The 16,897-nt window shown below is 39.7% G+C and overlaps 1 long non-coding RNA gene across 2 annotated transcripts in view; it reads left to right on the top strand.

The window, feature by feature from the left end:
• The window catches only part of LOC109551941 (uncharacterized), a 302,359-nt gene that overhangs the window by 245,037 nt on the left and 40,425 nt on the right, over positions 1–16,897 (top strand). The window contains exon 4 of one of the 2 annotated variants that reach the window (XR_004525941.2): positions 6,533–6,583. The exons of the other annotated variant lie outside the window; for it this stretch is intronic. This is a non-coding gene — a long non-coding RNA (uncharacterized lncRNA). The remainder of the gene's footprint in view (positions 1–6,532; positions 6,584–16,897) is intronic. 2 annotated transcript variants of the gene reach the window in all.

Here is a 16,897-nt window from a genome sequence, read left to right as displayed (position 1 = left end):
TTGGAACTTGATGGAATTTGCCCTGCTGGGTTTTAGACTTGGGACCAATGACCTTTTATTCTTTCTAACTTCTCTATTTTGGAATAGGAATGCCTACCTTATGCCTGTCCCACTATTGTATTTTGGAAGCAAATAACTTATTTTTAATTTCACATGGCCACAGATGGAGAGGAATTTTGCCCCAGGAGGGATTATACGCAGAGTCTCAACCCTACCTAATTTAGATGATTTAGATGAAATTTGAGACTTTTTGAGTTGATGATATTTAGATGAGATTTTGGACTTAGATGTAAGGCTGAAATGGATTAAGACTTCCAGGGATGTTGGGATGGGTTAAATGTATTTTCCACATGGGGAAGATATGAATTTTGGGGGCCAGAGGGTAATCTGTGGTGGGTTGAATTGTTTCCCTCCAAAAAGATAGGTTTAAGTCCTAACCCCAGTACCTGTGAAAGTGATCTCATTTGGAAATAGGGTCTTTGCAGATGTAATCAAGTTCAGCTGAGGTTGTACTCGATTAGGATGGGCCTTAAATCCGATAACTGGTGTCCTTATAAGAGAAAGGAGAGGGAGATTTCTGATTATAGTAAAATGTGAGAGAATAGAGATAAATTGAGGCAGGAATTGCTAAGTAAAAGGAACCAGAACTTGATGATTTGGAAAAAAATCTCAGCTTATCTATATTACATAGAGAGGCAACACATAGAGGGAAGACACAGAGACATGCAGAGAAAAAGCAGCCATGTTAAGACAGAGGGAGAAATTGTAATGATGCAGCTGCAAGCAAAGGAATGTCAGGATTTGCTGTCAACCACCAGAAAGAAGGATGGAGCAGGAAAAGATTCTTCCCTGGAGCTTTCAAAGCGAGGATAGCCCTATCCACACCTTGATTTTAGACATTTAGCCTCCAGAACTGTAAGAGAATAAATTTCTGTTGTTTTAAACTACCAAGTTTGTGGTAATTTGTTACAGCAGCCCTAGGAAATCATACATGATTTAAATTTATAGCACAGAGCCAATCGTTGGCTTTGTCTCTCCAGATTAGTTTACCTCTTGAGATTTCAGGCTGGTGGTTTACTCTGCAAAGTCAGTTCTTTGAATAGTCCAAGAAAAGTCATTTATTTTCAGTTTGTCCATATGTCCATTTTTTTATTTTTGGAAGGATGGGAATGATGACTGCCAAACTCTTTACATGTCACAGCTGAACCTGAAGGTGTCCCTATTAAGTTACTTTTGATCTATGCTCCTCTTTTTACCTCGTTTAACATTCCTTTCTACCTTTTGACAAATATTGTTGGAAGTTGTGAGTTAGTTTGTTTACTGTGAGACCTCTATCATGGAATACTCTCTTACCCTTTCCATTTTTCACCATATTATATTTATTCTTCAAGGCTTAGGTCAGAATGTCAGCTACTCCATAAAGTCTCAGGTTTACCCTCTCTGTTTAGTTAGAACAAATCTTTCCATCATCTTTGTTTGTGAAGCACTTTGAACGTTCCTTGATTATAGTGCTCATCAAATTATATTATAGATATGTCTTCATTCAAAAATGAATATCCTTAGCATCTTTTTCCTATTTTATATTCTTATCTCAATTATAACTGGACAATTATTTTTTAATTTGTTGTTTAATATTTGTTTTTACTTTAGAATATTTTCATAAGTGAAAGAGATGTGTTTTTATTGCTCAACACTTTATTCACTTATTGGACAAATATTTTTGAGTGCTTACTAAGTGCCAGGCATTAGACAAGGAACTGGGGGTATTAGTAATAAGAAAAATGTGTTCCCAGCCCTCTTACATCGAGCAGTGGAGGAAAATACACACACATACACACATATAATGATTATATAAATAGTAATAGAAACCATGAAAGAAAGAAATGGGATGTTGGAATTAAGACTCATTGTATGTGTTAGGGGCTCGTCAGGATAGACTCTTCTTCAGAGATGACATTTAGATTAAGATCTGAATATGACAAGGGAACAAGATATCAGAGGAGAGTAGAATTGTGTCCAGCTTCCTAGACTGAGAAATCCTATGTGTGGCACTAACGTAGAAAAGAATTTGAATTTTTTTATACTGTGAACTCTTGAGTCAACAACTCTACCCCTCATCTTTGTGTTTATACATATAACAGCACATAGTAGGAGAGGCTGCCTCGAGGGACGGAAGAGGGGTTGATTGTTAGTTGCCTAGTAGCTGTCAAACACTGGACTCACATGTTACTTAATTTAATTCTACAACAGTCTTGAAAGGCATAATCATTTATAAAGTAGAAGAGGAAACAGAGTCTCAGGAGAGCCAGGTGTCTAATCCGAGGCCATAGAACTAGTAAGTGGGAGAAGCAGGATACGAACCCAGCAGTATGTATTACCAAATTTCTTATCCTATTCACCATATTATGTTGCTTCCTAACAACAAATGACTGTTGAGTAATGAATAAATTAAGGCTGGAAAACCTGCTGAATATGGGCATTTAAATCACCATTATACTATAGCAGATGTAGAATTTTACCTTAAAGATCGTTGATTGGATATTTTAAGTTATTTAAATGTTATGAGAATGTATTATTCTATCTTGGTTTTGTAATACTCTGCTTATTGCTATGACAACCATTTGTAATGAATGAGTGTTTGTCAAGCTTAGGGTGGTCAGAAGCTCAGGTTTTCAATCTGGATATTTATATCTTAGAAGCAGGAGTGAGACTGTCAACCAGTGGACGACCATTAAGCAGTGGGGTTTATAACCTAAACCAATAGAGGAATGTATAGCATTCAATGAACAAAACAAAACGTGTTTGGGGAAAAGTTTGGAGACATTTTATACTCCATGGATTCTAAAATGTAAGACCCTTTGTACCTATAGCCTCTGCAGCTGAGAACCTTCTGTTCAACAGCATGGAAAATTATGTTTCATATTAAGTGATGGCAGAAGCATCTGTTTCTGTCATTTTGACTGCACATCAACTTCATTTCACATATGCAGATGATGTAAGCTGTTAAAAAAAGAGCGGTGTAATTGACTTTGCATTAAGGATTGTAAAATTTGTTGTTCTCCTAGACCTTGATTTAACCCGTGGGTAAGCTTTGAGTGCAATTCATGGCCAGAGACTTGGGAATACTTGATCACTTTAGGGAAGGCCAAAGCTAGGTTACAGGTGTATAGAAAGATGGTAACTATAGTTTTGATGTCAAATGGGGGAGATGATTAATTTAATGGACAGAGCCATGAGATTGGATCAGAAAATCTGGTTCCAAGTATTAGTACACCCTGAACAGTTGTGTGACCCTGGGCAAGCTGCTTTTATTCCTCACAGAGTGAGAGGTGTGAAGGGCTTAACCACCTAGTGCAGGGCATCCTAGTTAGTGAAAAGTTGCCTACTGATGACATGTGTGATGATTTTAAGTAGTATAATGGCATGGCATTTAATTACTTTGAATCTCATAAGTAAAAAAGGTTTTCTCTTTTTTAGTTTTCTCTTGATTGTTTTGATTTACTCAGGAGGAGAAACTCTCAGTATGGTGCTGGTGAGTTCTTATCACTTCTCCAATACCTTGTAATCTTTTTTAATAGAGGAAGGTCCACATTCAGAGTCTTTGACTAGAATAATAGCTAACTGAAATGCCATAAATACTATTTTGTTTTCAATATATCAATTTTCTGATTACCTTCTATGTGTCAAATGCTACTGCTAATTAGTTATTTTCATTTTCTAATTTAAATGAAAAAAAATTTCATTTAAAATATAGCCATTTAAGTAACAAAGACATTCACTTTAAGTAAAACAATGTCAATAAACAGTTTTAAAGGTGGTTTATAAGCACGGTAATTATCATTCATTCATTCAACAAGTATTGAGTATCCACTAGTGCCAGTCTGTGTTCTAGACATCGGAGGATATAGTGATAGGATAGATACTTTCTCCTTTAGCAACTATACAACTTAGAAGGAAAAACAAATAATAAAAAAATGAATGAGTATAAAAAACATATTGTAATAAATTCTATGAAAACAAGTAAGTGGGCTAGGGGATAGAGAATGAAAGTTTGTGTGTGCTATTTTAGATAAAAGACAGGAAGGAACTTTTTAAAGAGGACTGAGGTAAATTGATATAGCAATATTTGCTAAGGTCTTAGAGGAGGTGATTATAGGTAGAAGAAGCAACAGCTATAAAAACCTAGGGCAGAATAAGCTTGGTGGGCTGGAGAGACAGCAAGAAAGCCGTGTGACTAGACAGGAGTGAACATGGCAGAAAATGTAGAGAGATGAAACAGAGAAAGAGGAAGAGTGATATCATGCAAGGCCTTGTTGGCCATGGTAAGCAGTTTACATTTTATTCTGAGTGTGATTGGGAAGTCATTGGCGACCTTTGAGTCAGCGTGTGCTGAGATCTACTTTGTTCAAGAAAAATTCTTCCTGACAATGGTTAAAGATGATAAGAAAGGCTTTATTCAAGAGGAGACTTCTGCAAGGGGGATTTTGCAGTGGGGGAGAGAGATGGGGCTCCACTCTCGATACAATATGGACAAGTATGGCTGTGTAGCCAAGGAGCTGGGCACGGGGGTCAGTAGGTAGAAAATTCCTAAGAGGAAACATCAGAGGTAAAGGGTGTTCTGGCCAAACTGCTTTGACAGGATTCTTGCTGAAGGCTGGCCAGAGCGGTAAGATATCAAGGGTCATCAGAACCAAAGGTGGGGGGTGAGGTTTCTTGCTAAAACTGGACTTAGCAGGCCAAGGACAGAGCCTAAGTTTGGGGCCTAGTGGAGAAGAGGGGAGGGAGGAGCTGACTCAAGTTTGGTCAAGGAGAGAGTTCTTGTTAGCTTTATAATTCAGAAATGCCCCTTTGGAAGTTTTATGGAGAACTGGATGTGGTGGGACACCTGCTGAAGCGAGGAGGTGAACAGGAAGTGATTGCAGTTTTCTAGGTGAGAGGTGGTGGTGGCTTGGACTCCGGGCTGCTAAGCAGTTTTGCAGGATGAGGATCAAGTATGGGCTGAAATACAGCTAGAGCTCTGCTCTCCAAGCTTTGCGCCCTGGCAAGGGTTGTTTTCACCTAGAGGAAGGAGAGCCTTTTCCAATCATCGCAAAGTTCATCTGTTGCCAAGCCATGTGATCACAGGAGGGGCATATTTTTTCTAAATCTCACAGATGCCCCATTTTCTCATCCAATGATATTCCTGCCCCAAGTGGGTACCTTTAAAAATTTTGTACAATGACAATTTTAGGCCAGTAGCATCCTTGCTTCTACTAGGGTTGTGATGATGGAGGTGGTGAGAAGAGAATGAAATCAGGGTAAGTGTCAGAAGTTTAATGGATAGGATTTGCTAATAGGTAATATGTGTAGGTTGGGGAAAAGAGAGAAGTCAAGTAAGTCTCCAATGCGTTTGACCTTGTTGATGGAAGGAGAGGTATTGCCACTTACAGAGATGGGGAAGTGTAAGGGAAGAGAAAATTTGGAGATTTTAAAGAGAGCAAGTTTTGTTAAAGGGTTTTTTTTTTTTGTTTTTTTTTTTTTGCGGTACGTGGGCCTCTCACTGTTGTGGCCTCTCCCGTTGCGGAGCACAGGCTCCGGACGCGCAGGCTCAGCAGCCATGGCTCACGGGCCTAGCCGCTTCGCGGCATGTGGGATCTTCCTGGACCGGGGCACGAACCCGTGTCCCCTGCATCGGCAGGCGGACTCTCAACCACTGTACCACCAGCGAAGCCCTGTTAAAGGGTTTTATCTTGGACATGTTAAAAGTGAGATGCCTATTAGACATCCAAGTGGTGATGTTTAATAAGCAGTGTATATGAAAGGTGTAAATGAAAGGTTACAAATGGATATAGGTTTGAGCATATATGTGTAGATGATATTAAAGTTAAATGTGTGTCTAGTGAATTAATGTATGTTGAAAAGAGAAATGGGCTGAGGATAGAGCCTTGGTAGGTAAGAGGTAGGAGAAGGTGAGGTAAGAGAAAGACTCAGAGTAGTGTGGCATTCTAGAAGGCAGGCTAAGCATGTATTTCAAGAGGGACTTTTCTCTCTCAAGAGAGATATAGGTGAGGGAGATTGAGGTACAAACTTAGAGCTGCAAAATAAATGAGTCACTGGTGTGAAATGTACAGTGTGGGGAATATAGTCAATAATTATGTGATACCTTTGCATGGTGACATGGTAACTAGACTTATCATGATGATCATTTTGAAATGTACAAAAATATCGAGTCACTATGTTGTGTAACAGGAACTAACATAATGTTGCAGGTCATTTATACTTTAAAAACAAGTACACAAACAAAATGCATAATAGAAAAAGAGATCAGATTTGTGGTTACAAGAGGCGAGGGTCCGGGGAGGGGGAATTGTATAAAAGTGGTCAAAAGATACAAACTTTCAGTTATAAGGTAAATAAGTACTAGGGATGTAATGTACAACATGATAAATAAAATTCACATTGCTGTGTGTTATATATGAAAATTGTTGAGAGTAAATACTGAGTTCTCATCACAAGGAAATTTTTTTTTACTTCTTTTGTTTTGTATCTATAGGAGATGATGGATGTTCACTAAGCTTATTGCGGTACCCATTTCATGACGTATGTAAGTCAAATCATTATGCTGTACACCTGAAACTTATACAGTGCTGTATGTCAGTTATAGCTCAATAAAACTGGAAGAAAAAAACCCCAAACAAACAAAAAAGGATAGAGTGATCTGTAATTTTAAATGCTGCTAATAGATTCAGTCAAATGAGAACTAAGAATTGATCACTGGATTGGCAGAATGGAGATAATTTGTTACCTTAACACACATCGTTTACTAGTGTGCAAAAAGCAAAGTATCTGATTAGAATGGGCTGAGGAAAAAATGAAAGTGAAAAAAAAAAAGAATGGAATAACATTTTTGAGCAGGCTTGCCATAAAGGGCATCAGAAAAATGGAGTGGTTGGTGGAAGGCAGTGAGGGGTCTGGGTGATGGTGATATCACTATTTATATGCTGATGGGAATAATTCAGTGGGTGAATCATGAAGATGGGCAGGAAATGAGTTTTGAGGGATTTTCCCCCCTATTTTACTATTTCTATATTTGTAGATAGAGATCTTGCAATCCAGGAGGTTAAATGAGTTATCCAGAATCACACTGCAAGCTAGTAGGCTAAGCTTGCAGATTTCTAGTTCAGAACTACCCTTGCCACCCACATTGCTTGAGTGTGTCTAATCTCTGGGCTAGGGTACTTGGGAAGGTATATAAAATTAAACTTATCTATTTTCGTATTTTCTTTAAGAATTTCAAAGATGAGAAAAATTTCAGAAAGCAAGTAATAAATCATACCAAAATGTTGAATAGCTGAATTTTTGGTGTAGACATTAATTTTAGCAGCCATACAAGGAAAGCATAGTGATGACTGAGTCATTGGTGGAAAGTATTTCGGGTAAAAAGAAAAACGTAAAAGGTAGACATTCAAGAATGATTCTAGTATCTTTACAAGGCAGTCAAGTATGCAAATTTGATTAGAACCAGGACAAGGGATGGGTAGCAACTGAAAATGAAGTTGGTAGAGAAGATGATTTCCACCTGTTATTCAAGGATGCCAAGGACCTGGGAGAAGTTTTAGCTAATTGTGGTAGAAAATGGGGAGCTACTGAAGATTTCTGAGGGGAGGACTTGGATGACATCACACTAATTTTATTTGTGGAAAGGGATGGGAGAATCCCTAAAAATCTGAAGGTTTTTAAGTCAGAGCTGGTTATGGAGGTGCTAGCAGTAGGAATTAGTGAAGGAGAAAAAGGTCATAGGAGATGTTCAGTTCAGTTTGAATTATGGTCAAATATACAACAAGAAATGGACAAGAGACATTTGGAATCACAGGCTTGGCACTCAGATAAACAGGAGGAATTAAAGTTAGAATTTTATGAGGCTATCACATAAAGTTGTGTTGAATCTATGATTATATAGTACGAGAGTTCTTTGGGGTATTGGAAGAATGGGAACTCAAGACAGAGTTGAGAATATTCACACTCTAATTTCTTTAAGCTTACATTTCGCCTACTATGAACTGTGGTTAATATTACCCACCCCACCTACCAGTCTCAATAATGAGATTGAGAAAAGGTGCAATTATGTATCCGTAAAAGTGGCTTTAATATGCTTAGTTGAGACTGGCTGTTGGATCTTCCTGCACATATAAGTTCCCAACTTTCAATTCCAAACTTGAGTTTGAAAATGTAAAACTACTGTTAAAGAAGAACATTTTTTAAAAAAAAATTCAAATTGAGAGAAAGCAAGTTGTATAACTGTTGTTTTAAAGAAATAGCTGGTAGCATATGTCAGGACGATTTGCAGCTATTATCACCTCTTTAAGGTACTGAGAAAATTGAATTGCTGACTAATGTAGTTGTGGGTGAAAGTCACCTTTCAAGAATCAGTGACTGCAGTATGATCCTACTTTAAAAATCCATTTTGCAAAGTTTCATTTGGGAAAGAGCTTTCCTCTGACAACATGTTACATTTTATTTTAAGACACATCAAGTTTGACTATGTAAATACATGTATATGTATATGTGCGTATTTATATACATATATATACATGGTATATATTTGTATAACTGGAAGGAATGCCCATCCTTTTTACCCACTTCTGTTCCCCTTCTGCCTACTGAAACCAGTTGTGTGGAAGTGGGTGCAGGGGGAGTTTGGACAATGGTAAAATGTGAAACAAAAAAATGATAACTTCAAATTTTTTTTTCAAGTCATTTGTACCTAGGAGTGGTTATGTGAGGCAGATGTTTATGTGGCATATACATGCTGTTCTCTGCTAGTTTCTTAGGCAGAAGTATAGCCTGAGTTGGTATGAACAAGACAGTGCATATAGGGGAACTCAGACCACTTGCCCTGTATTGAAATGTAAAAGGCTATCTGCGGGGCTTCCCTGGTGGCTCAGTGGTTGAGAGTCCACCTCCCGATGCAGGGGACACAGGTTCGTGCCCCGGTCTGGGAAGATCCCACATGCTGCGGAGCGGCTGGGCCCGTGAGCCATGGCCGCTGGGCCTGCGCGTCCGGAGCCTGTGCTGCGCAATGGGAGCCATGGCCGCTGGGCCTGCGCGTCCGGAGCCTGTGCTGCGTCCAGAGCCTGTGCTGCACAACAGTGAGAGGCCTGAGTACCGCAAAAAAAAAAAAAAAAAAAAACAAACTTTTGCAGAGAAATTTACATTTGGGAAAGTATTGTTTTTCCATGAAGTGTATTTGCATGTATGTGTGTAGATATACAGTGTTCTGATAGTTGAAAGTGTGAAGGGGCATATCTTTACCTTATATTGGTGGTGGACCCTTCAAAATGAATAGGGCCTGGCATGTAGTAGGGACACAGTAAATATTGTATGTTTGGTGTCTTAGTCGATTTGGACTGAGATAACAAATACCATAGCTTGGGTGGCTTATCAGAAATATATTCCTCACAGTTCTGGAGGCTGGACGTCTAAGATCAGCATGCCACCATAGTACATGGCATCCTCACAATGGCAGAGAGTAGAGAGAAAGCAAGCTCCCTTGAGTCTTTTTATACGGGCACTAATCCCATTCGTGAAGACTCCACCCTCATTACTTAATTCCCTCCCAAAGGCCAAACCTAGTACCATCACATTGGGGGATAGGATTTCAACATGTGATTTTTTAAAAATTGAAATATAGTTGATTTACAATGTTGTGCTAATTTCTGCTGTACAACAAAGTGACTCAGTTATACACATATGTACATTCTTTTAAAATATTCTTTTCCATTATGGCTTATCGTAGGAGATTCGATATAGTTCCCTGTGCTATACAGTAAGACCTTGTCATTTATCCATTCTAAATGTAATAGTTTGCGTCTACCAACTCCAAACTCCCAGTCCATCCCTCTCTCCCCTGCCCTCCCCCTTGGCAACCACAACACATTCAGCCCATAACATTTGGAGAGCTGACTAATGAAAGAACCCAATGTACTAAAAGCCACTGAGATCAACTAGATTTGGAGTGTCAAAACTCTTCCACTGTGCAGTGTTTTGCTGGAGCTCTTTACCCCCTTTTTATAGAAGGAATACTCTTCAGAAAATGTACTAGAATGTGTAATTGTGTTACTGTGAGCCATGGATAGGGGAAGGCAATGGACCCTATGACAAGACTGAGCATTTCTTCAGAATAAGGGCACAGATTTGCATCTTTGAGGATGGAAAGATGAGGAAGGACTTACAGAGAAACAAAGATAGAGACTGTGGATCATCCTTTAAGAGGATCCCTGTAAATATTCAATAGCTAACTTTTTATTTAAAATTCTTTCCCTTAGACTCTGCAAAAAATTGTATTGAGCATCCATGTCTAAATTTCTTGTTCTTTACAGTGGCTTACTTTAGTTGTCTCTGGAGCTTCAGGAAAAAACACACACACTTGTGTTAGTTGTTGGGAATGTATCTGTGGTGGTGATGGGGATGTAGGGAGAGCCCATGGACCATCTAACATGATTAGTTCTACTATCATTTTCTGGCTTTTATGTTTTTGAAGTAAAATGCACCTCAGCAGTTAGGAAAAGAAAATCATAAACAAAGTTGTGCAGCAACATGTCAGACAAACTGACTTTCCTAGAACCCTTTGCATGTTAGGATTTTGGCTTTGACATTAATATTTTGGAGACATAAGGACATTTAATGGCCAATAAAAAGAGAAACCCATGGGATTATTTGGCTGATACAATAATTTTATGTACCAAAATTAATGACTGGTCTATAGGGTGCCCAGATATTTGGTCAAACATTATACTGGATGTTGCTGTGAGGATGTTTTGGGGTGAGATTAACATTTAAATCAGTAGACTGAGTAAAGAAGATTGCACTCCATAATGTGAGTGGGCCTCATCTAATCAGTTGAAGGCCTAAATAGAACAAAAAGGCTGACTTTTCCCTGTGCAATAGAGAATTCTTCCTGCCTGGAAGGAAGAATTTTGAACTTGGGCATTGGCTCCCCTGGTTCTTGGACCTTCAGACTTGGACTGGAACTAAACTATCAGCTCTCCTGGGTCTCCAGCTTGCCAGTTCATCCTACAGATCTTGGAACTTGCCAGCCTCTATCATCTCGTGAGCCAATTCCTCAAAATAAATCTCCCTTTGTCTCTATCCTATCAGTTCTGTTTCTCTGGAGAACCTTAACTGATAGGGCTGCCATTATTAGTTGATCTTTTAATATACTTGCTTTCTTCATTAGTGAGTTTTCTAAAAATGCTGTATTTACTGTTTCTCTACAAAGTACATTCCAAGTAGTTTGCTAGCTGCTGAACATTCAGTAGGTGACACTACAGACATTGCCTCTGCTTCTGTTGACGCTCACAGACTAATTAGGAAGCTCACAGCAGAGGCACACCTTGGAGATACTGTAGGATCAGATGCAGACCACTGCAGTAAAGCGAGTTTTGCAGTAAAACAAGTCACACAAATTTTTTGGTTTTCCAATGCAAATAAAAGCTATGTTTACACTATACTGTAGTCTATTAAGTGTGCAATACCATTGTCTAATAAAACAATGTACATACCTTAATTAAAAAAATACTTTATTGCTTTAAAATGCTAACCATCATCTGTGCCTAGATGTTGATAGCTGCTGACTGATCTGGGTGGTAGTTGCTAAGGCTGGGGTGGCTGTGGCAGTTTCTTAAAATAAGACAACAATGAAGTTTGCCACATCGATTGACACTTCCTTTCATGAAGTAGAACTTCTTTCAAAATTGGAGTCAGCCCTCTCAAACCCTGCCACTGTTTTTTTTTTTGTTGTTGTTGTTGTTGTTGTTTTTGCGATACGCGGGCCTCTCACTGTTGTGGCCTCTCCCATTGCGGAGCACAGGCTCCGGACGCGCAGGCTCAGCAGCCATGGCTCACGGGCCCAGCCGCTCCGCGGCACGTGGGATCTTCCCGGACCGGGGCACAAACCCGTGTCCCCTGCATCGGCAGGCGGACTCTCAACCACTATGCCACCAGGGAAGCCCTGCTGCCACAGTTTTATCAGCTAAGTTTATGTAATGTTCTAAATCCTCTGTTGTCATTTCAACAATCTTCAGAGTATCTTCACCAGGAGTAGATTCCATCTAAAGAAACCACTGTCTTTGTTCATCTGTAAGAAGCAACTCTTCATCTGTTTAAGTTTTATCATGAGATTGCAGCAATTCAGTCACATCTTCAGGCTCCACTTCTAATTCTAGTTCTCTTGCTGTTTCCACTATACCTGTAGTTACTTTCTCCACTGTCTTGAACCCCTCAAAATCATCCATGGGGGTTGAAATCAACTTCTTCTAAACTCCTGCTAATGTTGATACTTTGACCTCTTCCCATCAATCATGAATGTTCTTAATGGCATCGAGAATGTTGAATCCTTTCTAGAAGGTTTTCAATTTACTTTGCCCACATCCATCTGAGGAATCACTATCTATGACAGCTATAGCCTTATGAAATGCATTTCTTTTTTTTTTTAAGATTTTTTTGATGTGGACCATTTTAAAAGTCTTTACTGAATTTGTTACAGTATTGCTTCTGTTTTATGTTTTGGTTTTTTGGCATGTGCAGTGAGGCATGTGGGATCTTAGCTCCCTGACCCAGGATCGAACCCTGCACTGGAAGGCGAAGTCTCAACCACTGGACTGCCAGGGAAGTCCCATGAAATGCATTTCTTAACATTGAAATTTTGTACTTTGAAATTACTCCTTGATCCACAGGCTGCAGAGTGGATGTTATGTTAGCAGGCATGAAATCATTAATCTTGTACATCTCCATCAGAGCTCTTGGGTGACCAGGTACGTTGTCAATGAGCAGTAATAATTTGAAAGGAATCTTTTTTTCTGAGTAACAGGTCTCAACAGTGGCTGAAAATATTCAGTAAACCATGTTGTAAACAGGTGTGCAGTCATCCAGGCTTTGTTGTTCCATTTATAGGCAGGATAGATTTATCATAATTCTTAAGGGCCCTAGGATTTTTGGAATGGTAAGTGAGCATCGGTTTCAACTTAAAGTCACCAGCTGCCTTAGCCCCGAACAAGAGAGTCAGCCTGCCCTTTCAACCTTTGAAGCCAGGCATTGACTTGTCCGCTCTAGCTATGAAAGTCCCAGATGGCATCTTCTTCTACTATAAGGCTGTTTCATGTACATGGAAAATCTGTTGTTTAACGTAGCCACCTTCGTTAATGAGCTTAGCTAGATCTTCTGCATAACTTGCTGTGGTTTCTACCATCAGCACTTGCTGTTTCACCTTGTACTTTTATGTTGTGGAGATGCTTTCTTTGCTTAAAGCTCATGAACCAACCTCTGCTAGCTTCAGACTTTTCTTCTGCAGCTTCCTACCTCCTCTCAGACTTCATAGAATTGAAGAGAGTTAGGGCCTTGCTTTGGATTAGACTTTGGCTTTGGGGAATGTTGTGGTTGGTTTGATCTTCTCTCCAGACCACTAAAACTTTCTCCATATTGGCAACAAATCTGTTTCGCTTTTTAAAAATCATCTGTGTGTTCACTGGAGTAGCACCTTTAATTTCCTTCAAGATCATTTCCTTTGCATTCACAACTTAGCTAGCTGTTTGGCACAAGAGGACCAGCTTTCAGCCTGTCTCAGCTTTTGACATGCCTTCCTCAATAAGCTTAATCATTTCTAGCTTTTGATTTAAAGTGAGAGATGTATGGATCTTCCTTTCACTTGAACACTTACAGGCCATTGTAGGGTTATTAATTAGCCTTATTTCAATATTGTTGTGTGTCAGGGAATAGGGAGGCCTGAGGAGAGGGAGAGATGGGGTAACGGCTGGTTGGTGGAGCTGTCAGAACACACACAACGTTTATCTATTAAGTTCATGGTCTTATATGGGTGAGGTTCGTGTCAATCCAAAACAATGTTGATGTTACAATAGTAACATCAAAGATCACTGATCACAGATCACCATAACAAATATAATAATAATAATGTAATATAATATGGTATAATATAATATTAACAAAAAAGTTTGAAACAGAGGGAGAATTACCAAAATGTGACACAGATGTGAAGTGGGCAAATGCTGTTGGAAAAATGGCGCTAATAGACTTGCTTAACACAGAGTTGCCACAAACCTTCAATTTGTAAAAAATGCAATATCTGCAAAGCTCAATAAAACGAGTTATGCCTGTACACAAAAATTGTATAAAGAATCTTATATTTACAGTACGGGAAAAGGAGACAGAAACTAAGCTCATACTTATCCTGGTCCAGGACATGGAGAGGGCTTCCCAGAGGCAGTGGCATTTAAATTAGGTCTTAAGAGATGAGTAGAAGTTACTCTGTAAAGGTGTTTGAGGTTAAGGTGGAAAAAGAGTGTTTTCAAAGGTCCTGCACTCAGGTGGGTCTTTGCATATTTAAGGCACTGGTATATCTGGAGTTTAAGAAAGGACAGGAAAAGTGTTAATTGAAAGGGACCAGGTTGTGCTGGACCTTTAGGTTGCATTAAGAATTTGAGATTAGGGCTTCCCTGGTGGGGCAGTGGTTGAGAGTCCGCCTGCCGATGCAGGGGACACAGGTTCGTGCCCCGGTCCGGGAAGGTCCCACATGCCGCAGAGTGGCTGGGCCGCTGAGCCATGGCCACTGAGCCTGCGCGTCCAGAGCCTGTGCTCCGCAACGGGAGAGGCCACAACAGTGAGAGGCCCACGTACCGCAAAAAAAAGAAAGAAAAAAGAATTTGAGATTAGATTCTAAGAGCAAAGGTAAACCATGTAAAGCCTTTACTCAGGAATGTGACACTATCAAACACCATTCCTTGAAAGAAAAAGAAATCACTGTGGCAGCAGTATGGAAAACGGATGGTGGGAGGAGGACAAAGATGACTGTCAAAAGGAAGACCATTTCAGGTGACAGATACAGTTGTCCAGACAAGGTAGAACAGTTACTTAAACTTGGATGTTGTCAGGGGAAATAGAAGGAAGTAGATACTAGCATCATCTACTAAGTCAAGGAAAATTGAAGTGAAGAAGATTTTGCGGGATGATCAAGGGTTCTGCATTAGAGGGGATACAGTTAGGTGGCTGAGATATTCACATTGAAATGTTAGGTAGGCAGGTGGAGCTTAGAAGATAAAAATTTGGAGTCATCAGGGTTTATAAATTAATTGAAGTCATGTGACTGGACAAGTTTTCTAAGGACAGAAGGACTATAAAAGGGAGAGAAAAGAGGACCCAGGATTGAACCCAAGGGACTCCCAACATTGTCAGTTTAAGAATACTGGAGCACGTTTTAAACAGGTGCACTCACTCTGTCCAAAGCAGGAGCTTTTCTGGATTTGTAACTTGGAATAATTAGCAATGTTTGATTAGAACCCTTACACAAAGTGACCACCGATGACCTTCCCCTCTCTCTGTGCCCTTCACCTTGAGGTTCTTTCTCTTCCTCAGTTTTGCAACCTCATCTTATCACCCACTTTTCTGCCCCTAGATCAGGATAAACACTTCTTCCTTACTCTCCAGGCAGGTGTTAGATTATCTGACTTTAGTCAACCTCTCCCTGCTCCGCAATTTAGCACACATCTTCAATGTTTGCTGAATTTTATCTAGGCCGGGTAAGTCCCTGAGGCACCTTTAGAAACAAGTGGGAGGTGTTCAAAGCTCGTAACTAGGATGCAGTTTCATCTGCTGATTTTTGGTCCTGGAGTTGAGTCAGGATCCTGAAGGAGAGAAATGCTAACCCTTTCAGGACCCGCAAGTCAATGCAATCTATGAAATATCCATGAACATAACTTTAAAGGTAGTTCAGTGCATTCTCCCACACTGTAGAAGTACATTTTCAAGGCAAACAGAATTAAGGCTGTTTCTTACCATAATCAGAGTCCTATTATCAAGGTGAAAGCCGAATTTAAAATACAGGGATTTTTAGATATAGTAACCCTGAGAAATTTTTTATTTTAAACCGTTCTGATCCTCACCCTTCTGGCCCTGACGATAACCTTCAGAATGTAAATTGATGGACTTCCCTGGTTGCGCAGTGGTTAAGAATCCGCCTGCCAAGGCAGGGGACATGGGTTCCATCCTTGGTCTGGGAAGATCCCACATGCTGTGGAGCAACTAAGCCTGTGCGCCACAACTATTGAGCCTGTGCTCTAGAGCCCACGAACCACAACTACTGAGCCTGTGCTGTAGAGCCCTCGAGGCACAGCTCCTGAAGCCCACGTGCCTAGAGCCTGTTCTCTGCAACAAGAGAAGCCACCACAATGAGAAGCCCGCGTATCGCAACGAAGAGTAGCCCCTGCTCACTGCAACTAGAGGAAGCCCGCGTGCAGCAACGAAGACCCAACGCAGCCAAAAATAAAACAAATAAATTAATTAATTAAAAAAAAAAGAATGTAGGTTGATGCACCAAGGTTTGGAGCCCAGAACCAAAAATTCTGATGCAATATCTCAAAAAATGTTGCAGATTCTTTTTTCTATACCAACTGCTAAGAACTTAAGATGTAATATCAGTTAGGTTTTGTTAGACATTTACTCAGTACTTGTCTTGAGATTTTAAATCTCCTCTACCAGTTAAAAAACACTGCATAGCCTGTTTTACAAATGCCTCTTTTTTCCTGGCATTTGACTAAAGGTTTCAGAGGGCAAGATATCTTACGCACTTCAGCTACATAAAACAGAGTAAAAAGCTGCATAGTTCTACATCCTAGAAGGAATAATGGACTTGTAGGAATTTTTAGGTTCAATTCTATTTACAAGTAATTATTTAAGACCTAATATGTGCCAAGATCTGAATTAAGGATGAAAAGATAAGACAAAATCACTACCCTCAAGGGGCTCACTGTCCAGTGAGGGTGGGTAGGACAGATATGGAAAAATAATCACCATATATATTATAAAAGCTGTATAATATACAAGCTCAGATGTAGGAATGGCCCTACTCTAT

This window comes from Tursiops truncatus, chromosome 3 (genome assembly GCF_011762595.2).
Source record: "Tursiops truncatus isolate mTurTru1 chromosome 3, mTurTru1.mat.Y, whole genome shotgun sequence".
In the NCBI taxonomy this organism is placed as follows: Eukaryota; Metazoa; Chordata; class Mammalia; order Artiodactyla; family Delphinidae; genus Tursiops; species Tursiops truncatus.
This window is presented reverse-complemented; position numbering and strand designations above follow the sequence as displayed.